The sequence below is a fragment of the Bubalus bubalis genome, chromosome X (genome assembly GCF_019923935.1).
Source record: "Bubalus bubalis isolate 160015118507 breed Murrah chromosome X, NDDB_SH_1, whole genome shotgun sequence".
Lineage (NCBI taxonomy): Eukaryota > Metazoa > Chordata > Mammalia > Artiodactyla > Bovidae > Bubalus > Bubalus bubalis.
The window spans coordinates 49,632,601-49,657,161 of NC_059181.1; the positions used below are offsets into that span (position 1 = coordinate 49,632,601).

The window sequence follows — 24,561 nt, forward strand, 5'->3', positions numbered from 1 at the left end:
TAATTATGACTGATTTCTGTTCAGGTATGGCAGAGACCACAACACTCTAAACTAATTATCCTCCAATAAAAAAGAAAATACAAAAAAAGAAATTTCATATATTAATGCATATATATGGGATATATAAAAATGATACTAATGAACCTATATGCAGGGCAGGATTACTCAGACATAGAGAACCGACTTGTGGCCACAGGAAGGGAAAGAGAGTGTGGGATGAATTGAGAGTAGCATTGACATATATACACTACCATGTGTAAAACAGATACTAGCAGGAAACCACTATGTAACACAGAGTTGAGCCTAATGCTCTATGATGACCTAGAGGAGTGGGATGGGGAGTGGGAGGGAGGCTTATGAGGGAGTGGATATATTTGTACTTAATTCTGATTTGCATCATTGTTCAGCAAAAACCAACACAACATTGTAAAGCAATTATCCTCCAGTTATAAATTTTTTAAAAAAGTCACATTTCAGCAGAGGCAAGTAAGAGATAAGGTATAGGGAGATCTGGGGGATAATGTTTTAAGCAAAGGGAACAGTCAATGCAAGTTCCCTGAAGTGAGCACATGTCTGGCACATTCTAGGAACAGTGAAGGGGGCAGTGTGGCTACAGTGTAGACAGCAAAGGGATGAATGGCAGGAGATGAGGTCAGAAAGTTAGCAGAGGCCCCAAATGCATAAGACCTTGGAGACCATGGTAAAACCTTTGATTTTTACACTTCCTAATATGGAAAACCATTAGAGAGTTTTGAGGAGAGAAGAAACAATACCTGACACATGTTTTTAAAAGGATCACTTTAGATCAGTGGCTAGCAAAGAGACCACTAAGTCAGCTAGTGCTTTAATCCAGGATCTGAGATGATGTTAACTTGTACCAAGGAAACAGTGATAGAAATATTGAGATTAGAATCTGAAGGCAAAAATGTGGTCTTTTGTTGATAGGATATAAAGTACTAGAGAGACTTCCAGCAGATTACTTCAAGTTCCAGGGCTTCAGCAAATTAAAAGATATTATTATCATTACCTGACATAGATAAGACTTCAGACTAAGCAGGTTTAGTGATGAGAGAATGAGAGTTAAGTTTTGGATGTATTAAATTTGAGATGCCTAACATATCCAAGTAAAGATATGAAGTAGATTGTTACATACGAGTTATGATTTCAGGTTTTAGCTGAGGTATGGTTTTAGCTGGGTATACAAAATTTAGGAATCATTGGCATACGGATCGGATGTGAAGTCATGGAACTGGCTGAAAGTACCTAAATGCTGAGTGTATATAGACTTCTGAAGTCTGAGCCTTGGAGCACTCCAAAATTTAAAGTTGGGTAAGATAAGGAAGATTCAAAAAAGGAGACGCCAAAATGCTAGGAGGATAACTAAGACAGCATAGAAACCTGGAAGTCATATGAAGAAAAGTGTTTCCAGGAGGTATGGTTAAAGCTATCATTTCCTGCAGATAATTTTGAGTAACATGAGGACTGAGAATTTACTATTGGATTTAATAATTTGGAGGTTATTGGTGGTCTTGACAAGAACATTTTCAGGGGAGTAGTGGGGGTAAAATCCTATAGATACACATGATAAACAAAAGAATAATTTAATGATTAATTTTATAGGTATCATCAAAAATTATGTGCCTATTAAAGAAGGTATGACACAAGGCATAAAATGAAGTGAGCTTTGAAGGATAAACACAAGCTTGCCTGGAAAATAAAGAGGAGGGACAGTTCAGATGTAGCGTGAAGCAAGGACACAGAAGTGCTGACTTGCCCAATGTGTTCAAGGCAGAATAAACAATCAGTTTTAGCTGAAAATATAAGGTTCATGAGAGGTTAAGATTTTTTGCCATGGACATTTTGCTTACATATGCAGCATGAAGGAAAGGTTTCAGATGAGACCTTTTTTGGTTATTTGCACTATCATTAGTTAATAGTGAAGGCATTATCACATAATATTTATTAAGTGTGAACTGGAGCTTGATATTATCTTCAAACTATAAGTAGGCATTTATGTTGCATCAATTTCCCACTAGTTAAGAGGAATTAATGTAATAGATGCAATTTCAATATGTGTATGAATAGTCTTATTCTACCAGATGTCACAATTGATACCATAAATTTGCAAAAGTAAAAACTGTGATACACAAAAAATTAACAAAAATAATAGAGCTTTAAAATACACACATATTATATATATATATATATATATATATATATATATATATACAAACACACACACACACACACACACACATATGGATATTTAGTACTTGATAAATGTGGTGGCATTTAAAATTAAATTAAAAAAAGATGGATTCTTTAATAAATGCCACTTGATCTGTTTGGGAACAACAAAGTTAAATTCTTACCTAATACAGCATAATCAACCCTCCACCTCCACACACACACACAACGGGGGAAAAGAAATGCAAATCAAAACCACTATGAGGTACCATTTCACACCAGTCAGAATGGCTGCGATCCAAAACTCTACAAGTAATAAATGCTGGAGAGGGTGTGGAGAAAAGGGAACCCTCTTACACTGTTGGTGGGAATGCAAACTAGTACAGCCACTATGGAGAACAGTGTGGAGATTCCTTAAAAAACTGGAAATAGACCTGCCTTATGATCCAGCAATCCCACTGCTGGGCATACACACTGAGGAAACCAGAAGGGAAAGAGACACGAGTACCCCAATGTTCATCGCAGCACTGTTTCTAATAGCCAGGATATGGAAGCAATCTAGATGTCCATCAGCAGATGAATGGATAAGAAAGCTGTGGTACATATACACAATGGAGTATTACTCAGCCATTAAAAAGAATACATTTGAATCAGTTCTAATGAGGTGGATGAAACTGGAGCCTATTATACAGAGTGAAGTAAGCCAGAAAGAAAAACACCAATACAGTATACTAACGCATATATATGGAATTTAGAAAGATGGTAACAATAACCCCGTGTACGAGACAGCAAAAGAGACACTGATGTATAGAACAGTCTTATGGACTCTCTGGGAGAGGGAGAGGGTGGGAAGATTTGGGAGAATGGCATTGAAACATGTAAAATATCATGTATGAAATGAGTTGCCAGTCCAGGTTCGATGCATGATACTGGATGCTTGGGGCTGGTGCACTGGGACGACCCAGAGGGATGGAATGGGGAGGGAGGAGGGAGGAGGGTTCAGGATGGGGAACACATGTATACCTGTGGCAGATTCATTTTGATATTTGGCAAAACTAATACAGTTATGTAAAGTTTAAAAATAAAATAAAATTAAAAAAAATAAAATAAAATAGGTAATTCACAGAAAAATATAGATAGCTTGTAGCTTAATCTAAATTAATTGTCATGTAAACACAAATTAAAGAGTAATGAGAGGTTTTTAATCTATCAGATCGGAAAGTTTTAAGAATAGAAAGAATCAGGTAACTTTATGCAATTGGTGGTTATAAAAATTGGTATAGCATTTTAGTTAAGACTTCAAATTTGAACAGCATTTTATCCAGGAATGTTAGGTCCAGCAATCTAGCCTACAAATGTGCAAAGACAGAGTAACAAACATGTCCATATCATCATCATCATTATCACATCACTTATTGAGCATTACTGTGGGCCAGAAACTGTTTTAAGAATTTTTATTTATACCACTCATTTAATTTCCACAATAAATATGAGTCAGGTAACTAGAGTTGACCCTTGAACAACACGTGTTTGACTTTCTCAAGTCCACTTACATGTGGATTTTTTCTTCCTTTTTTTTTTTTAATAAATGTATTTATTTTAATTGGAGGCTAATTACTTTACAATATTGTATTGGTTTTGCCATACATCAACATGAATCCGCCATGGGTAATCACATGTTCCCCATCCTGAACCCCCCTCCCACCTCCCTCCCCATACCATCCTTCTGGGTCATCCCAGTGCACAAGCCCCAAGCATCCTGTATCATGCATCAAACCTGGACTGGCGATTCATTTCATATATGATATTATACATGTTTCAATGCCATTCTCCCAAATCATCCCACCCTCTCCCTCTCCCACAGAGTCCAAAAGACTGTTCTATACATCTGTGTCTCTTTTGCTGTCTTGTATACAGGGTTATTGTTACCATCATTCTAAATTCCATATATATGCATTAGTATACTGTATTGGTGTTTTTCTTTCTGGCTTACTTCACTCTGTATAATAGGCTCCAGTTTCATCCACCTCATTAGAACTGATTCAAATGTATTCTTTTTAATGGCTGAGTAATACTCCATTGTGTATATGTACCACAGCTTTCTTATCCATTCATCTGCTGATGGACATCTAGGTTGCTTCCATGTCCTGGCTATTCAGAATCCTTTTCCACCATGGATCTGCAGCAGCTGCTGCTGCTGGATTATTGTAAAGGTGCTAGCTAAAGCAACTCATTAAACAAAAAGGAACAGACTTCATTCCTGGGAAAGGAGAGAGTAACTAGACCATAAGGAAGGCTCCTATTGGAATGTACCATTTATAGAAGGTTATGGAAGTCAGAAACTGATTGATGATGATGATTAACAGAAAATATGGAAGTAACATAAGGAAATAGGAAAAGGAGTACATCAAGGCTGTATATTGTCACCCTGCTTATTTAACTTATATGCAGAGTACATCATGAGAAATGCTGGGCTGGAAGAAGCACAAGCTGGAATCAAGAATGCTGGGAGAAATATCAATAACCTCAGATATGCAGATGATACCACCCTTATGGTAGAAAGTGAAGAACTAAAGAACCTCTTGATGAAAGTGAAAGAGGAGAGTGAAAAAGTTGGCTTAAAGCTCAACATTCAGAAAACTAAGATAATGGCATCCAGTCCCATCATTTCATGGGAAATAGATGCAGAAACAGTGAAAACAGTGGCTGACTTTATTTTTCTGGGCTCCAAAATCACTGAAGATGGTGATTGCAGCCATGAAATTAAAAGACGCTTACTCTTTGGAAGGAAAGTTATGACCAACCTAGACAGCATATTAAAAAGTAGAGACATTACTTTGTCAACAAAGGTCCGTCTAGTCAAGGCTACGGTTTTTCCTGTGGTCATGTATGGATGTGAGAGTTGGACCATAAAGAAAGCTGAGCACTGAAGAATTGCTGCTTTTGAACTATGGTGTTGGAGAAGACTCTTGAGAGTCCCTTGGACTGCAAGGAGATCCAACCAGTCCATCCTAACGGGATCAGTCCTGGGTGTTCAGTGGAAGGACTGATGTTGAAGCTGAAACTCCAATACTTTGGCCACTTGATGTGAAGAGCTGACTCATTTGAAAAGACCCTGATGTTGGGAAAGATTAAGAGCAGGAGGAGAAGGGGATGACAGAGGATTAGATGGTTGGGTGCCATCACCGACTCAATGGACATGGGTTTGGGTGGACTCCGGGAGTTGGTGATGGACAGGGAGGCCTGGTGTGCTGCAGTTCATGGGGTCACAAAGAGTCAGACACGACTGAGCGACTGAACTAACTGAACTGAACAACAGGAAATGACATTACTAAGAGATCCCTCAGACGTATGTGGAATCTGCTCAAACTTGAGGCAGAGAAACTAGTCTCATAATAATTGTACTAGTTCAGGCATAAGAACCTAGAGGAACTGGAAAGGACAAATATGACAGAGATTTTAAAAGACACATTTTGATTTTACAACTAATTAGACCTAAGCAACATAGGAAAGAATCATTTTTACTGTCCAGCTCTACCAGTGGCAGTCCATTTAACCTACTTAAAGAGTGATCTAGCATAAGAAGATTTTTAAAACCCATACAACTAGTAATTTATTTCTCTTCTTCCTTGTACACTGCCTTGCATACAACTGTCACTCAATTCATATTTGTTCAATAAAGGGTGTTTGAGAAGTTCACAACACTTAACAATATGACACTATCTAATTTTGTCTCAGCTGTATTCCATAGCAGCTACACAATGGATATAGGTTTTACTTTGCTTTGTTCATCTGATCTGACTTGTTCTAACAAAACCTAAACTAAATGAGTAATACAACAAGCCTAATTTTCATCCTACTTGGTATATATTACCAGTGGTTATAATTTTGGCTTGTAGATAGGTGCAAAGCCTTTGGAACTGGCTGTGAAATAAACAAAAAGATAAATGCTAAGCCACTGATTTAAAGATAAACCACTTTATATTATGTCAAATACGGAAATACTGCATTTTCTTCTTTCATCTACTGGGGTTGAGATTCAGGTGACAAACGCTCTCTTGGGGGCAAGCGAAGGTAGTCGGGAAATAAATAATAATTTCCTTGCAAAAGCTGTGGAGAAAGGATGTCCTGAAAACTTTACCCATATCTAGCGAACTGCACTATTTTTTTTTTTATAATTCATTTTTCTTGTTGCTTACAAAATTGTGTTAGCTTCTACTGCACAGCTCAGCACACATATATATGGATTCCCTCACTTTGGATTTCCCTCTCATTTAGGATACCACAATGTCTCATTTAGCAAAGTAGAGCTCCCTGTGCTATACAGTATGTTCCCCTCAGTTGTCCATTTTATGCATAGTATCAATAGTGTATACATGTCAATCCCAATCTCCCAATTTCTCCCACCCCACCCCTTTACCTTGTTATCCATACATTTGTTCTCTACATCTGTGTTTCTAGTTTTGCTTCACAAATAAGGTCATCTATACTATTTTTCTGGATTCCACATATATGCAGGAATATATGATATTTATTAGCATATGATATTTATTTTACTCTTTCTGACTTACTCTATATGACAATCTCTATCCATCCATGTCTCTACAAATGACCAAACTTCGTTCCATTTTCTGGTTGAGTAATATTCCATTCAATATATGTGACATGAGTTTTTTCTATTTGGAGAATAATTGATTTACAATGTGATTTCTGCTATATAGGGAGAATAAGCAATAATTATCCATATATCCTCTCTTTCTTAAGCCTCTCTCCCACCCCCATCCCACCTCTCTAGGTTGTCACAGAGCGCCAAGGTGAGCTCCCTGTGTTATACAGCAGCTTCCCACTAGCTATCTACTTTATACATGGTAGTGTATATATGTCAATGCTACTCTCTCATTTCTTCCCACCCTCTCATTCCCCTACTGTGTCCACAAGTCTATTATTTATATATCTGTGTCTCTATTCCTGCCCTGAAGACAGGTTCATCATTACAGTTTTTCTAGGTCCATATGTATGCATTGCTGCTGCTGCTAAGTCACTTCAGTCATGTCCGACTCTGTGCAACCCCAGAGACAGCAGCCCACCAGGCTCCCCCATCCCTGGGATTCTCCAGGCAAGAACACTGGAATGGGTTGCCATTTCTTTCTCCAATGCATCAAAGTGAAAAGTGAAAGTGAAGTCGCTCAGTCGTGTCTGACTCCTAGATGTATGCATTAATATATGAAATTTAGTTGTCTCTTTCTGGTATACTTCACTCTGTATAACAGGTATAACAGGTTCTAGGTTCATCGACCTCAGTTCAACTGACTCACATTCATTCCCTTTATGGCTGAGTAATATTCCATTGTGTATTATGTACTACAACTTCTTTATCCATTCATTTGTCAATGGACATCTAGGTTTGCTTCCATGTCCTGGCTATTGTAAATAGTGCTGCTATGAACATCGGGGTACACATGCCTTTTTGAATTACTGTTTTCTCAGGGTGTATGTCCAGTAGTGGGATTGCTGGGTCATATGGTAGTTGTATTCCTAGTTTTTTAAGGAATCTATACTCTTATCCATAGTGGCTGTATCAATTAACATCCCCACCAACATTGTGACACATGTTCTTTACCCATTCTTCTGTTGAAGAACATTTAGATTGCTTCCATGCCCTGGCTATTATAAGTAGTGCTCTTATGAACATTGGGGTGCATATGTTGTTTTGAATAATGGTTTTCTCTCGGTATATACCCAGTAGTGATATTGCAGGGTTATATGATAGTACTATTTTTAGTTTTTTAAGGAAACTTCACACTGTTTTCCCTAGTGGCTTTATCAATTTAAATTCCCACCAACAGTTTAAGAGGGTTCCTTTTTCTCCATACAGTCTCAACCAGTTATTGTTTGTAGATTTTTTGATGATGACCATTCTGACCAGCATTTCTCTATTAGTGATGTTGAGTATCTTTTCATGTGTTTGTTGCCCATCTGTACATCTTCCTCAGAGAAATGTCTATGTAGGTCTTTCATGTGTTTAAAATTTTTATATATTGAGCTGCATGAGCTGTTTGTATATTTTAGAGATTAATCCTTTGTCATTTGATTTGTTGGCAAATATTTATCCCATTTGGAGGGTTGTTTTTTCTTCTTATTTATGGTTTCCTTTGCTGTGCAAAAGTGTTTAGATTTAATTGGGTCCTATTTGTTTATTTTTGGTTTTATTTTTATTAATCTAGGAGGGAGACAAAAAGATCATGCTTTGATTTATATCAAACTGTGTTCTGCCTATGCTTTTCTATAAGAGTTTTATAGTGTCTCACCTTGCATATATGTCTTTAACCCATTTTGAGTTTTTGTGTGTGTGTTTACATGGTGTTAGGAAGTGTTCTAAATTCATTATCTTACATGTGAGTGCATGCATGCTAAGTCACTTCAGTCATGCTCACCTTTTTGTGACCCTGTGTACTGTAGCCCACCAAGATCCTCTGTCCATGAGATTTCCCAGAAAAGAATACTGGAGTGGGTTGGCATTTTTTTTTTCTCCAGGAGATCTTCCCAACTCAGGGATCGGACCCATGTCTCCTATGTCTCCTGAACTAGCAGGTAAGTTCTTTAACACCAGTGCCACATGTAGCTGTCAAGTTTTCCAGTTTTCCCAGCACCACTTATTAAAGAGGCTGTATTTGCTCTATTCTATATTCTGGCCTCATTGTCATATTTTAGGTGATCATGGGTGCATGAGTTTAATCTTGGGGCTTTGTATCCTATTATGTTGATCTACATTTATGTTTTTGTGCCAGTATCATACTGTCTTGATTACTGTAGCTTTGTAGTATAGTCTGAAGTCAATAAGTCTGATTCCTCCAGCTCCACATTTCTCTCTCTGATTTTGCTATTCAGAGTCTTTTGTGTTTCCATGAACTATAAATTTATTTTTTTCGTTCTAGTTCTGTAAAAAAAAATGCCATTGGTAATTTGATAGGGATTGAACTGAGTCTGTACATTGCTTGGGTGAGTATAGTCATTTTCACAATATTGATTCTTCCAATCCAAGAAGATAATATATATCTCCGTTTGTGCTATTTTTTATTTAATTTTGTTTTTATTCTTCAATCTGTTTTTATGGTGTATCACATTGATTGATTTGTGTATATTGAAGAATCTTTGCATCCCTGGGATAAATCCCACTTGATCATGATGTATGATCCTTTTAGTGTGTTGTTGGATTCAGGTTGCTAGTATTTTGTTGAGGATTTTTGTGTCTATGTTCACCAGTACTACTGGCCTGTAATTTTCTTTTTTGTGTGTGATATCTTTGTCTGATTTTGATATTAGGGTGATGGTGTGATGGTGGCCTTGTACAATGAATTTGGGTGTATTCCATCCTCTGCAATATTTTGCCAGAGATTAAGATGGATAGGTGTTAGCTTTTCTCTAAATATTTGATAGAATTCACCAGTGAAGCCATCTGGTCCTGGACTTCTGTATTTTGGGGAGATTTTTAACCACATTTCAATTTCATTAGTTATGATTGTTCTGTTCATATTTTCTATTTCTTCTGGTTCAGTCATGAAAGGTTGTGTTTGCCTTACAAGTTGTCCATTTTTTCCAGGTTTTCCATTTTATTGGCATATAAAATGTCTTGAATGTAGTCTCTTATGATCCTTTGTATTTCTGTGGTGCAAGTTTTATCTTCTACTTTTTTATTTCTAATTTTATTGATTTCAGCCCTCTCCTGTATTTTTTGATGAGTCTGGCTAAAGATTTATCATTTTTTTTTTTTTCTCAAAGAGCTAGCTTTTAGTTTCATTGAATTTTTCAATTTATTTTTCTGCTCTTATCTTTATAATTTCTTTCCTTCTAATAACTTTGGGTTTTGTTTATTGTTGTTTCCCTAGTTGCTTCAGTATAAGATTAGGTGTTTGTTGGATATTTTTCTTGTTTCTTTAGTAAGGGTTGCATTGCTATACATTTCCCTCTTAAAAATGCTTTTGCTTCATCCCATAAATTTTGGGTCATTATGTTTTCACTGTCACTTGTTTCTGGTATTTTTAAACTTTTCTCTTTAACTTCTTCACTGATCTCTTGTTTATTTTGTAGCTTACTGGTTAGCTACTGAGAGGGTAATGGCAACCCACTCCAGTACTCTTGCCTGGAAAACCCCATGGATGGAGAAGCCTGGTGGGCTACAGTCCATGGAGTCGCAAAGAGTCGGAAACGACTGAGTGATTTCACTTTCACTGAGAGGGTAACAGGGGTCCCCAAGTGGAGGAAATGGACTGTAATTTTCAGACTTTTTTTTCCCTCTCTCGTAAGTGGCAGAAGGAAACAAACTACAAGTGTCAGACTTTTTTTTCCCCTTCTCTATACAAAATTAAAAGGTTTCTTTTAAAATTCTGGTTCCACCTAAACTTAACTTTTCTCAAACCTTGAGCTAACCAATGCATTTTTCTTATGGAAATGTTTTTCTTAAGCTATGTTAATGAACTGTGTATTTGCCTTAGAATCTGCCTTTCTTCAAGTCAGTTCCACCTAAGACTGAAACCTGGGAACTGATAATGGTTCAACAAACCAGTATGTTTTATTCTTGGAAATGCTCTTTTAAGCTATGTTAATGAATCTATGTATTTGCCTGGAAATCTGCCTTTCTTCAAGATTCATATCAATTGTTTTATGGCCTGGGGATGACTCACCTTGTGGCAATGCTATCTCAAATGTTTGTTGTGGGTGAGGGGCCTGGTGTAACTCTCTCAATTTTGGAGCATTTCCTTTCTCTAATTAGCAGTTTGCTAATAGGTATATAACTCCTTGCTATAAACTAGCAAGGGAGCACTCTTTCTGTCCCCTTGTGATGTCTATGTGCTTTGCCATGTTAGGGAAATTTTCAACTATAATCTCTTGAAATATTTTCTTATGCCCTTTCTCTTTCTCTTCTTCTTCTCGGACCCCTATAATTCCAATTTGGTACATTTAGTGTCCCAGATTTCTCTGCAACTGTTCTCAATTCTTTTCATTCTTTTTCTTTATTCTGCTCCTCAACATTTATTTCCACCATTCTGTATTTCAGCTAAACTTTTCTTTTTTTTTTTTGCCTCAGTTATTTAGCTGTTGATTCCATCTAGCATTTTTTTTTATTTCAGTTAATCATGTTGTTCATTACTGATTGTTCATTCTTTAGTTCTTCTAGGTCCTTGTTAATTATTTCTTGAATCTTCTTGATCCATGCCTCCATTCTATTTCCAAGATCTTGGAGCATGTGTACTATGATTTCTCTGAATTTTTTTAAGGTAGATTGCCTATTTCCTCTTTATGTATTTGGTCTTTGGGTTTTTTTAGCTTGCTCCTTCATCTGCACCATATTTTCCTGTCGTCTCATTTCGTCTAACCTACTGTGTTTAGGGTCTTTGTTCTCACAGGCTGCAGACTTGTTTTTCCTCTTGCCTCTGCTGTCTGCCCCCTGGTGAGTGAGGATTGCATGTGTAGACTTCTTGGTGGAAGGGCCTTGCGCCTAGTCCTCATCAGGTGGGGTGTCTTGGGATATCTGTGAGCTAAGTATGATTTCAGGCAGCCCGTTTACTGATGGGTGGATTTGTGTTATTCTCTTGATTGTCTGGCATGACATTTCTAGCACTGAAGCCTGCTGGAAGTTGCACTGGGCTGGGTCTTAATTTTGATATGGGTACCTCCAGGAACATGCATGCCTGTTAATATTCCCTGGACCCAGAAATTCTCTGGTGGTTCAACATCTTGGACTCTATGCTCCCAACCTGGAGGCCCAGGCTCAACTCTTCAGCAGAGCCTACAGCCAACAATGCAAGACCCTACAGCCAATAGAGTGCAGACTGAGAAAAAAGGAAGAAAAGGAAAGAAATAACAGAAAAGTTAAAAATGAAAAAAAGAAAACAGAACCCAAGACATACCAAAAACAACAGCAGATAAAAAAAGTAACAACAACCCAACAAACACACACACATAAAATAGGAAAAAAACAGACAAAACAATAACAAAATAATTCTAATATGAGAATAGTTAATAAGGACTAAACTAACAAAGAATGAAAAATAAAAACAAAGCAAACAATAAGAAGAGTGAAAGCAAACAAAACATAAAGTAGATACAGAAAAACAATGAAAACAAAATAAAATAACAAAGGACAAAAGCAGGAAAAAAAAAAAAAAAGCCACAAAGCAACAAGAAGAATATAAAACACAGTGCAACAAAAAGTTAAAGTAAAAAATTATATATAATATATACATATATAAAGTAAAAATAAAAGATAAAAAACAATAAAAACAATAACAAAAACAATGAGTAAAATGAAACACACACACACAAAACTAGTAGTAATAAGAATATTTCCCTGGAGCCTCTTCTGTCAATGTTCTTGCTCCCACAGTGAGCCAGAGCCAAACCCCACATCCTAAGTAGGCTTTCAAATACCTCTAGATAGTTCTTTGTATCTGCTGTGGACACTGTGGAGCCAGCTCAGACTCTGACCTTGCCCAATTCTCACATGTACTTGCCCTCTGTGTCCAGTGTTGTGAAGGCTAAACAGGTCTCAATTGTTGAAACATTTGTCGCCTATTCATGTGTTCCAGAGGCGCAGGATTTATCCAGCTTACATGGGGATTGAGTCCACAGCTTGTGCAGCTGCACAGAAAGATATCTGTTCCCCTTCCTTAGTTGCACTGCTCCTCGGGCTCAGGTTTGGTTTTGACCCAACCTCTTTGTGTGCCTCACTCTCAAGCATCTGTTCCCTGCCCAGATGAGAGGGAATGAATAGATGCTTGAGGCACCATTTATTTATTCATATTGGGGCAGTGGTACTATGGCCACAATTGGATTGTCTGTAAGTTGTCTGTGGCAGCAGGACCAACAAGAAGTTGGAACAGACTGTGGCACACTCCCTCTGTCGAGGAAGCAGAAGCTGGAGTATGGGAAGATGATGGCTGTACTCCCTGTGCACCTCTCAGTAATGATGCCTCGCTTTTCAGGCAGACCATGCTTTCTCTAGGGGGCATTCCCAGATGCAAATCTCCTCACTCCAGTCCCCTCTGCTGTATCCACCCAACCAAGTGTTTCTCTCCCAGGATTCATTCTCTCAACCCCAGGCTTTAGCATTCAGCCCTCACCAGCATTGGAGGGCTCTTGTCCCAGGCAGGGGTGCCCACCACTGATTCCCAAGGAGGTTTTGGGATGGGCAGCACTCAGACTCTTGGAGCCCATGCTGGCCAACAGAGGAGACCTCCACCTAACAAGGAAGTGGACCCGCTCAGGTGGGAGCCCCTCCCAATGCCCATGGAGACCAAAGAAGCCAGCAGTTGGGGAAAGGGGTTATAATGTTAGGTTCTCCTCTTGCATGCCTCTCAACAATGACAACTTGCTTTTAGGTATCTTAGGCTTTTTCTCCAGATGTTCCCAGTTGTGGATCTCCTTACTCCTATCTCTTCAGGCTGCCTTTTCACAATCAACAGTTGTCTCCTCCCTGGGTCCCTGATCCAAACCCACTTTCCAACCCAGCCCTGTTTTGCAAAGACAATTCATGATTCAGGTTGGAATGTGCAGAGTTGTGGTAGACTGCACTAAGGTTTAACTGCAACAATGTTTTCTATTATTCTGTTCCTTACCCAAAGTAGAAGATATGCTGACCTGAGGAACATAATCCAGGTCTGAAGGACATAATTCAAATAATTTCTAAAATCATCACTAGCTCCTCCGATCTATCAGGGATCCTTCCTCAGTGAATGGAACTTTGCACGTTTCATATACTCATCCTATTCACTCTATTTTTTGATTGGGTTGAAAAAAGACAAGTCCCTTGACAAAGATGAGTAAAAATCCCCCTTCCATACCATGTATGCACAATACCCTAGTTCCAAGAAATTTTTAATCATTCTACTTATACATAGCTGCTGCTATATTTCACATCTCTGTGTGGATCACAATAAACTGTGGAAAATTCTGAAAGAGATGGGAATACCAGACCACCTGATCTGCCTCTTGAGAAATTTGTATGCAGATCAGGAAGCAACAGTTAGAACTAGACATGGAACAACAGACTGGTTCCAAATAGGAAAAGGAGTATGTCAAGGCTGTATATTGTCACCCTGTTTATTTAACTTATATGCAGAATACATCATGAGAAACGCTGGACTGGAAGAAACACAAGGTGGAATCAAGATTGCCAGGAGAAATATCAATAACCTCAGATATGCAGATGACACCACTCTTATGGCAGAAAGTGAAGAGGAACTAAAAAGCCTCTTGATGAAAGTGAAAGTGGAGAGTGAAAAAGTTGGCTTAAAGCTCAACATTCAGAAAATGAAGATCATGGCATCCAGTCCCATCACTTCATGGGAAATAGATGGGGAAACACTGGAAACAGTGTCAGACTTTATTTTTCTGGGCTCCAAAATCACTACAGATGGTGGCTGCAGCCATGAAATTAAAAGACGCTTACTCCTTGGAAGGAAGGTTATGACCAACCTAGATAGCATATTCAAAAGCAGAGAAATTACTTTGCCAACAAAGGTTCGTCTAGTCAAGGCCATGGTTTTTCCTGTGGTCATGTATGGATGTGAGAGTTGGACTGTGAAGAAGGCTGAGTGCTGAAGAATTGATACTTTTGAACTGTGGTGTTGGATAAGACTCTTGAAAGTCCCTTGGACTGCAAGGAGATCCAACCAGTCCATTCTGAAGGAGATCAGCCCTGGGATTTCTTTGGAAGGAATGATGCTAAAGCTGAAACTCCAGTACTTTGGCCACCTCATGCAAAGAGTTGACTCATTGGAAAAGACTCTGATGCTGGGAGGGATTGGGGGCAGGAGGAGAAGGGGACGACAGAGGATGAGATGGCTGGATAGCATCACTGACTCGATGGACGTGAGTCTCAGTGAACTCTGGGAGTTGGTGATGGACAGGGAGGCCTGGCGTGCTGCGATTCATGGGGTCTCAAAGAGTCGGACACGACTGAGTGACTGATCTGATCTTATCTGATGTCATTTTATTTGCTTTTTTCTTTAGTTAGAATGTCTTTTCAACATTTCCCTCCTATCAACACCTTTTACTCCTCTTTCGCTTGTTGAATATTCATCCTTCAGATTCAGCTCAAATTCTACCTCTAGCATTACCTTCCTAATGAAGACTTTCTTGCCATCCATCATACAATTGAGCTCCATCCTCTAAACTACCACAGCACCTGGTAAAGATAATTATTATAGTACCTAGCATTATAATAGGAATTGTGCATTTATATTACTTCTTTGAACTCCTCCAGGCTAGAGCTAATGTGTTGTATGTAGCCCTGGTGCTTGATACAGTGTTTGTAACATAGTAGGCACTGAGCTAGTTATTCATTTATTCAGTACTGGGAGTTAGTGGAAAGAACAGTGTCCCTTATGAAGGTTATTAAATACTAGTCAGAATGAAAGGACAATAATCAATATAGAATATGTCAGATAAAATCAGAGAGGGTAGTAGGGATGGGGGTACTCACGAGGGTGTTATTTTTTTATATAAACCTGTCTGGGGAGGTAACATTTTAACAGAAGACTGAAAAAAGCAGGTGAGTCACGTGGATATTGCAGCGAAGAGGATTCCCAGCGGAAGGAATGGCAAATTCAAAGTTGTTATAGCTTAAACACAGTGAATGGAGACAGGGGATAGGAGATGGGGTCAGAGAGGGAGCAGGTACAAAATCGTGCAGTTTCTTGTATGCCAAGGTAAGTACTTTGGCTTTCAGTTTGATGGGATGCCATTGGAGAGATTTGAGCAAGGAACTGACCTGATATGCCTTTGGTTATAATAGGATCACTCTTGCTGATGTATTAGGAATACATTTTTAGGGACAGATAAAGAATAGAGGGTACTACTTAAAAGGCTATTATAAAATATTAGGGGAGAGATGGTGGTAGCACAGACCAGTTTGGTATGCTGGAGTTGGTGAAAAGTGGTGGGATTTAGGAGATTCTCTTTTATAAGATTATAGCTAACAGCATGTGCTCTATTTATCAAATACAGAATATAATGATGACTCTAAGGTCTTTGGCCTGATAAACTGAAAGGAGGCACAATTTACAGGAAAAGAGAAGGTTGAAAGAAGCAGGTTGATTAGAACCATGGGAACACTGAGTTGTGCTTTGGCTGGGTTAATAATGGGACAAAGTAAGATGAACAGATGAAGGAGAGGAAGATGAACAGTTTTCCTGAGATAAATTAAGGGTACCTGACTTTGGTGTTTTGAGGTACTGTTCTTCACAAAACCAAAGTCAGTAACAACAGTTTCAAAAATCACTAAAATTTATTTAATAAAAAATAAGTGCTAGGCACTGTGGGTACTTTATATGTATGCTCTTATTTAATATTTCTCCAAATGCTAGAAATTACAAATTATTTTTCCCTTTTTGCAGATGATACAGCTAAAGTTCAGAGACTTAGACACACTGCAAAATCATCACGGATTTCTACTATACATTATCTTTGTCCATGAACAGATTTGAACCACTCCTGTTATAGCATATATTTTGTCCAGTTTTGCAATTGGATAAATGAAGATCTTAGAGGCAGAGAGTACTTAAGTATGTCAGACAGAAATACACCACAATCTGGAGATATATCTTCTCATATAAAAAATACTAACAAATTAAAAAAACAGGAGGAAAGCTAGAAAATTCACAAATACATAGAAATTAAATGACACACTCCTGAAAAATCAAAGAATAAATCAAAAGGAAAATAAAAAATAAAAAAAAGAAGTACAACATATCAGAACTTATGGAGTGCAGCAAAGGCAGTTTTAAGAAGAAAGTTTATAACTATAAACATACACATTTAAGAGCAAAGAAATATCTCAAACAGCCTAACATTACACCTCAAGGAACTAGAAAAACTAGGCCCAAAATTAGCAGAAGTAAAGAAATAATAAAGATCAGAGCAGATGTAAAGGGAATAGAGAATAATAACACAATAGAGAAGATTAACAAAAGCAAGAGCTGGTTCTTTGGAAAGGTAAAGAAAATGACTAATCTTTAGCTATACTAACCAAGAAATAAAAAAGATAAATTAAATTTTAAAAATTACAAGTGAAAGAAGTGGCATTACCACTGGTACCAGAGATACCAAGACTATAAAAAATGATACACCAACTTATTGGACATCCTAACTAGAGGAAGTAGATTCCTATAATAATATAATCTATCAAGTGTGAATCATGAAGAAATAGAAAATATGAACAGACTAATAACAAGTAAGAAAACTGAATCATTAATAAAAAAAATATCCCAAATAAGGCAAGGTCAGGACTAGGTGGGTTTATTGGTGAATTCGACCAAATATTTAAAGAAGAATTACCAATCCTCCTCTACTCCTCCAAAAAAATCGAAGAGGAGGGGATACTCTCAAATTCATGTTAGGAAATCAGCTTTACCCTGACTCAAAAGCAGATAAGGACACTATAAGAAAGCCATAGGCCAATATCACTAATGAATATGGATGCAAAAATTCTCAACAAGATACTAAGACAACTAATTCAACAGAACATTAAAAGAGCATATACCATGTTCGAGGGGCTTCCCTGGTAGCTCAGACGGTAAAGCATCTGCCTGCAATTCGGGAGACCTGGGTTCGATCCCTGGGTCGGCAAGATCCCCTGGAGAAGGAAATGGGAATCCACTCCAGTACTCTTGCCTGGAAAATTCCATGGATGGAGGAGCCTGGTAGGCTACAGTTCATGAGATCACAAAGAGTCAGACACGACTGAGCAACTTCACTGATACCATGTTCAAGCGGGATTTATCCCAAGGATATAAAAATGATTCCACATATGCCAATCAATCATGTGGCACACTATAGTAAAAGAACAAAGGATAGCAGGAATTAATTCCTTGATGGTCTAGTAGTTAGGACTCTACACTTTCACTGCTGAGGGCCCAGGTTCAATCCCTGGTCAAGGAACTAAGATCCTGAAAGCCATACAGTGTGGCCAAAAAAAAAGAGAATAAAGGAAAAATTCACATGATCAGCTCAACAGATAAAGAAAAAGTATTTAACAAATACAGTGCTCTTTCATGATAAACACCCTAAACTAGGTATAGAAGAAACTTACTTCAACATAATAAAGGCTCCATAGGACCAGCCCACAGATGACATCATACTCATTGACGAAAGGCTGAAAGCATTTCCTCTAAAATCAACAAAATAAGGATGTTTACTCCCAGAACTCCTATTCAATGTAGTACCAGAAGTCCTAGCCAGAGCAATCAGGCAAGAGAAAGTAATAAGTCATCCAAAACAGAAAAGAAATAAAATTGCTCTATTTGCAGATAACATCTCATATATAGAAAAGCCTAAAGATTCCACCAAACAATTGTTAGACTTAACAAATAAAGTGGAAGTGAAGTCGTTCAGTCATGTCCGACTCTCCGCAACCCCATGGACTGCAGCCTACCAGGCTCCTCTGTCCATGGGATTTTCCAGGCAAGAGTACTGGAGTGGGTTGCCATTGCCTTCTCCAAACAAATAATTTTAAGAACTACTAAATAGTAATTGTTAGAATGAATAAAATTGCAGAATACAAAATCAACATACAAAAATCAATTATGTTTCTTTACACTAACAATGAACTATCTGAAAAACAAATAAAACAATCCCATTTGCAACAGTATCAAAACCAATAAAATACCTAAGAAAAATTTAACCAAAAGGTGAAAGATCTGTGCAGTAAAAACTGTAAGGCATTGGTAAATGGCATAAAATTCCATTTATAAGATGAATAATTTACTGGAGATCTAACTGACAGGATGGTACCTATAGTTAACAACAATGTATTGTACACTTGAAAATTAGTAGGAGAGTAGACCTCAATTTCAGAAATAAAGTCCAGAAATAAACTCATGCATATACCATCAGTTAACATTTGACAAGGTAGCAGACAATACTCAATGAGGAAAAGACAGTCTCTTCAATAAACAGTGTTAGGAAAACTAGATGTACACATGCAAAAAAATGAAATTGAACTCCCTTTTATGTCACTCAAAAAGTTAAACTGAAATGGATTAAAGACCTAAATGTAAGACTGGAAACCATAAAACTCCTAGGAAAAAAATGTAGGGAAAGGAATTCCTTAATGTTAATTTATTGAGTTTTTAAATATTAATAAACTTAATATTGAATTTTTACATATATAAGTATATATTTCAAAATGATTACCGGAATAAGGTTAGTTAACAAATCTATTACCTCACATAATTACCCATTTTTGGCATGTGGTGAGAACCTTTGAGATCCACTCTCTTAGCAACTTTCAAGTATGTATTATTGTTAACTATATTCACCATGCTGTCAATTAGATCTCCAGAAAATTATTCATTTTATAAATGGAATTTTTCACCATTTGGCAACAAATTTTTGGATATGACAATAAAAGCATAAAAAATGAAAACACAATAAGTAGGACTATATAAAACTAAAAAGCTTCTGAACAGTAATAAACATATAAATAAATAAGCAAATAAAATGAAACACAACCTAACAGAATGAGAAAAAATATTTGAAAACTATCTATCTGATAAGGGGTTAATATCCAAAATATGTAAGTGTTAGTCGCTTAGTTGTGTCCGACTCTTTGCGGCCCCATGGACTTTAGCCTGCCAAGCTCCTCTGTCTATGGGATTCTTCAGGCAAGGATACTGGAGTGGGTTGCCATTCCCTTCTCCAAAAATATATAAGAAACCCATATAACTCAATACCAAAAGAAAGAAAGGAAGAAAGAATCCAGTTTAAAAAGGAGCATAAGACCTTTGGATCATTTTTCCATAGAAGACAGTCACATGGTCAACTGATACATGAAAATATGCTCAACATCACTAATTACCAGGAAAATGTAAAGAATAAAAGGGGCACCTATGCACTGTTGGTAGTAATGTAAATTGGTACAGCCACTATGGAGAACAGTATGGTGGTGCCTCAAAAAAACAAACAAACAAACAAAAAAACAGCTAAAAATAGAACTACAATATAATTCAGCAATCTCACTTATGGGTAAGACAAGGTACACCAGTGAGTTTGGTTCCAAACCACCACAATAAGGAAAATAGCACAACTGAGTCACACACATTTTTAGGGTTCCCAGTGAATATAAAAGTTTATGTTTGCACTATATTATAGTCTATTCAGGCTTCCCTGGTTGTTCAGTAGTAGAGAACCTGCCTGCAATGCAGGGGCCACAGGAGAAGCAGGTTTGATCCTTGGGTTAGGAAGATCCTGGAGGAGAGCATGGCAATGCACGCCAATAATTTTGCCTGGAGAATCCCAAGGACAGAGGAGCCTGGCAGGTTATAGTCCATAGGGTGGCAGAGATGAACACGACTGAAGTGAGTTAGCACACACTCACATAGTCTATTAACTAAACGCATAAGAGCATTTTATCTAAAAATGTGCATCAGTTCAGTTCAGTTCAGTCGCTCAGTCATGTCTGACTCTTTGCAACCCCATGAATTGCACCACACCAGGCCTCCCTGTCCATCACCAACTCCTGGAGTTCACTCAGACTCATGTCCATCGAGTCCGTGATGCCATCCAGCCATCTCATCCTCTGTCGTCCCCTTCTCCTCCTGCCCCCAATCCCTCCCAGCATCAGAGTCTTTTCCAATGAGTCAACTCTTTGCATGAGGTGGCCAAAGTAACTGGAGTTTCAGCTTTAGCATCATTCCTTCCAAAGAAATCCCAGGGCTGATCTCCTTCAGAATGGACTGGTTGGATCTCCTTGCAGTCCAAGGGACTCTCAAGAATCTTCTCCAACACCACAGTTCAAAAGTATCAATTCTTCAGCACTCAGCCTTCTTCACAGTCCAACTCTCACATCCATACATGACCACTGGAAAAACCATAGCCTTGACTAGACGGACCTTTGTTGGCAAAGTAATGTCTCTGATTTTTTTTTTTTTAATTTATTTTTTTAGTTTTATTTTTTTTTTTAACTTTACAATATTGTATTGGTTTTGCCATATATCAACATGAATCCGCAACAGGTATACACATGTTCCCATCTAGGTTGGTCATAACTTTTCTTCCAAGGAGTAAGCATCTTTTAAATTCATGTCTGCAGTCACCATCTGCAGTGATTTTGGAGCCCCAAAAAATAAAGTTTGACACTGTTTCCCCATCTATTTATCATGAAATGATGGGACCGGATGCCATGATCTTCATTTTCTGAATATTGAGTTTTAAGCCAACTTTTTCACTCTCCTCTTTCACCTTCATCAAGAGGCTTTTTAGTTCCTCTTCACTTTCTGCCATAAGGGTGGTGTCATCTGCATATCTGAGGTTATTGATATTTCTTCCAGCAATCTTGATTTCAGCTTGTGCTTCTTCCAGCCCAGCTTTTCTCATGATGTACTCTGCATATAAGTTAAATAAGCAGGGTGACAATATACAGCCTTGACGTACTCCTTTTCCTATTTGGAACCAGTCTGTTGTTCCATGTCCAATTCTAACTGTTGCTTCCTGACCTGCATACAAATTTCTCAAATGTGCATAACTTATTTAAAAAATACTTTATTGCTAAACAAAAAATGAGCCTTCAGTTCAGATGGTGGTGCCGGGTCTTGCCTCAATGTTGATGGCTGCTGACTGGTCAGGTTGGTGGTTACTGAAGGTTGGGGTGGTTGTAGCAACTTCTTAAAGTAATACAACAATACAGTTTGCAGCATCAATTGAGTCTTCCTTTCATGCAGCATCAATTGAGTCTTCCATTCATGAAGTATTTCTTTGTAGTATGAAATACTATTTGATGATAGCATTTTATCCATGGTAGCACTTCTTTGAAAATTGGAGTCAATCTTCTCAAACTCTACCACAACTTTATCAACTAAGTTTATGTAATATTCTAATTCCTTTGTTGTCATTCCAACAATCTTCACAGTATCTTCACCAGCAGGAGAGTCAATCTCCAGAAACAACTTTCTTTGGTCATCCTTAAGAAACAACTCCTCACCCAATAAATTTTTATCATGAGATTGCAGCAACTCAGTCACATTTTCAGTCTCTACTTCTAATTCTAGTTTTCTCTTTCTATTTTCACCACATCTGAATATACATCCTCTACATAAATCATGAGGATTGGAATCAACTTCCAAACTCCTGTTTATATTGATATTTTAACCTCTTTCCATGATCCATGACTATTCTAGCATGGTCAATCCTTTCCAGAAGATTTTTCCTTTACTTTGTCCAAATCCATTAAAGAAATTATTATCTATAGCAGCTATAGCTTTAAAAAATATATTTCTTAAACAATATGACTTGAAAGTCAAAATTATTCCTCGATCCATGGACTGCAGAATGGATGTCGTGTTAACAAGCATGAAAACAACATTAATCTTGTGGCATATCCATCAAGAGCTCTTCAGTGACCAGGTATCAATGCCAATGAGCATTAATGTTTAAAAAGGTATCAATTTTTTCCCAAGAACTAGGTCTCAACAGTAGGCTTAAAATATTCAGTAAACAATGCTATAAACAGATATACTTGTCATTCAGGCATTGTTCTTCCTTCTACAGAAGACAGGCAGAATGTTTAACATAGTTCTTAATAGTCCTGGGATTTTTAGAATGGTAAATGAGCACTGGCTTACCAGTTACCAGCTACCTTAGCCCCCAACAAGAGAGTCAGCCTGTCCTTTGAAGCCAGGCATTGACTTCTCATTTATAGCTCTAAAAGTCCTAGATGGCATCTTCTTCCAATAGAAGGTTGATTAATCTATTTGAAAATCTGTTGTTCAGTGTAGCCACCTTCATTAATTATCTTAGAATTTCTGGATAACTTGCTTCAGCTTTTACATCAGCACTTGCAAGCAGTGTTTCACCTTGCACTTTTATGTTAGGTAGAAGGCTTCTTCCCTTAAATCTAATGAACTAAGCCCTTCTAGCTTCACACTTTTCTTCTGCAGCTTCCTCACTTCTTTCAGCCTTCACAGAATTGAGAAGAGTCAGGGCTTTGCTTTGGATAAGGTTTGGCTTAGGGGAATGTTGTGGCTGGTTTGATTTCTGTCTAGACCACTCAAATGTCTCCATACCAGCAAAAAGGTTGTTTTTGCTTTATTATGGTTCATATGTTCAGTGGAGTAGCACTTTCAATTTCCTTTAAGAAATACTTTTCCTTTGCATTCACAACTTGTCTATCTATTTGATGCATGCAAGAGGTGTAGCTTTTGGCCCGTCTTAGCTTTCAACATGGAGAAGGAAATGGCAACCCACTCCAGTGTTCTTCCCTGGAGAATCCCAGGGACGGGGTCGCACAGAGTCGGACACGACTGAAGCAACTTAGCAGCAGCAGCAGCAGCTTTCAACATGCTTTTCTCACTAAGCTTAATAAGTTCTAGCTTTTGATTTAAAGTGAGAGACATGTGACTTTTCCTTTTACTTGAACACTTATAGGCCATTGTAAGGTTATTAATTGGCCTAATTTCAATATTGTTGTGTCTCAGGTAATAAGGAGACCTGAACAGAGGAGAGAGATGGAGGCACAGCCAGTCAGCAGAGAAGTCAGAATACACATACCATCTATCAATTACATCTGTCACATACAGGCATGATCTGTGATGCCCCAAAACCTACATTGTAATATAAAAGATCATCTATCACAAATCACCATAATAAATATAGCAATAATGAAAAAGCTTGAAATAGCATAAGAATTACCAAAATATGACAGAGATATGAAGTAAGCAAATGTTAGAAAAATAGTGCCAATAGATTTGCTCAATGCAGGGTTACCACAAACCTATAATTTGAAAAATACACACACACAATTATCTGTGTAAATTAAAGCACAATAGAATGAGGTATGCCTACATATAAAAAGGGAATAAAATCAGTACCTGAAAGAGACATCTGCAACATCATGCTTGTTGTAGACATTATTTAAAATAATCAAGACATGGAAACAACCTAAGTGTCCAGCAACTGATGCATGGATAAAGAAATGGAATGGAATGCTAATCATCCAGAAAAAGAAGGAAATCTTGACATTTGTGACTATATGGGTGTACCTTGAGGGCATTATGCAAGTGAAATAAGTCAGAGAAAGACAAATACTCTAAGATATCACTTATATATAGAACCTTAAAAAATGAACTCATAGAAACAGAGTAGATTGGTTGTGGTCAGGGGCAGAGGAGTGGGAAAAAATGGGTGAAAGTGGCTATTTCTAAATATAAGGAATAAGTTTTAGTAATTTACAGCATGATGACTATAGTTAACAATACCATATTGTATCCTTGAAAGTTGCTAAGAGAATATAGATCCTAAAAGTTCTTACCAGACACACAAAAAAATTGTATCTACATGAGATGATAGATGTGTTAATTAACTTCATCGTGGTAATCATTT

The 24,561-nt window shown here is 37.6% G+C and overlaps 1 protein-coding gene and 1 non-coding gene across 4 annotated transcripts in view; one reads left to right on the top strand and one right to left on the bottom strand.

The window, feature by feature from the left end:
* The window catches only part of KLF8 (Kruppel like factor 8), a 334,415-nt gene that overhangs the window by 237,685 nt on the left and 72,169 nt on the right, over positions 1 to 24,561 (bottom strand). The gene's annotated exons all lie outside the window — the stretch shown is intronic.
* On the top strand, positions 18,054 to 18,126 carry TRNAE-UUC. The gene has a single exon. It is a non-coding gene; the product is annotated as a tRNA-Glu (tRNA).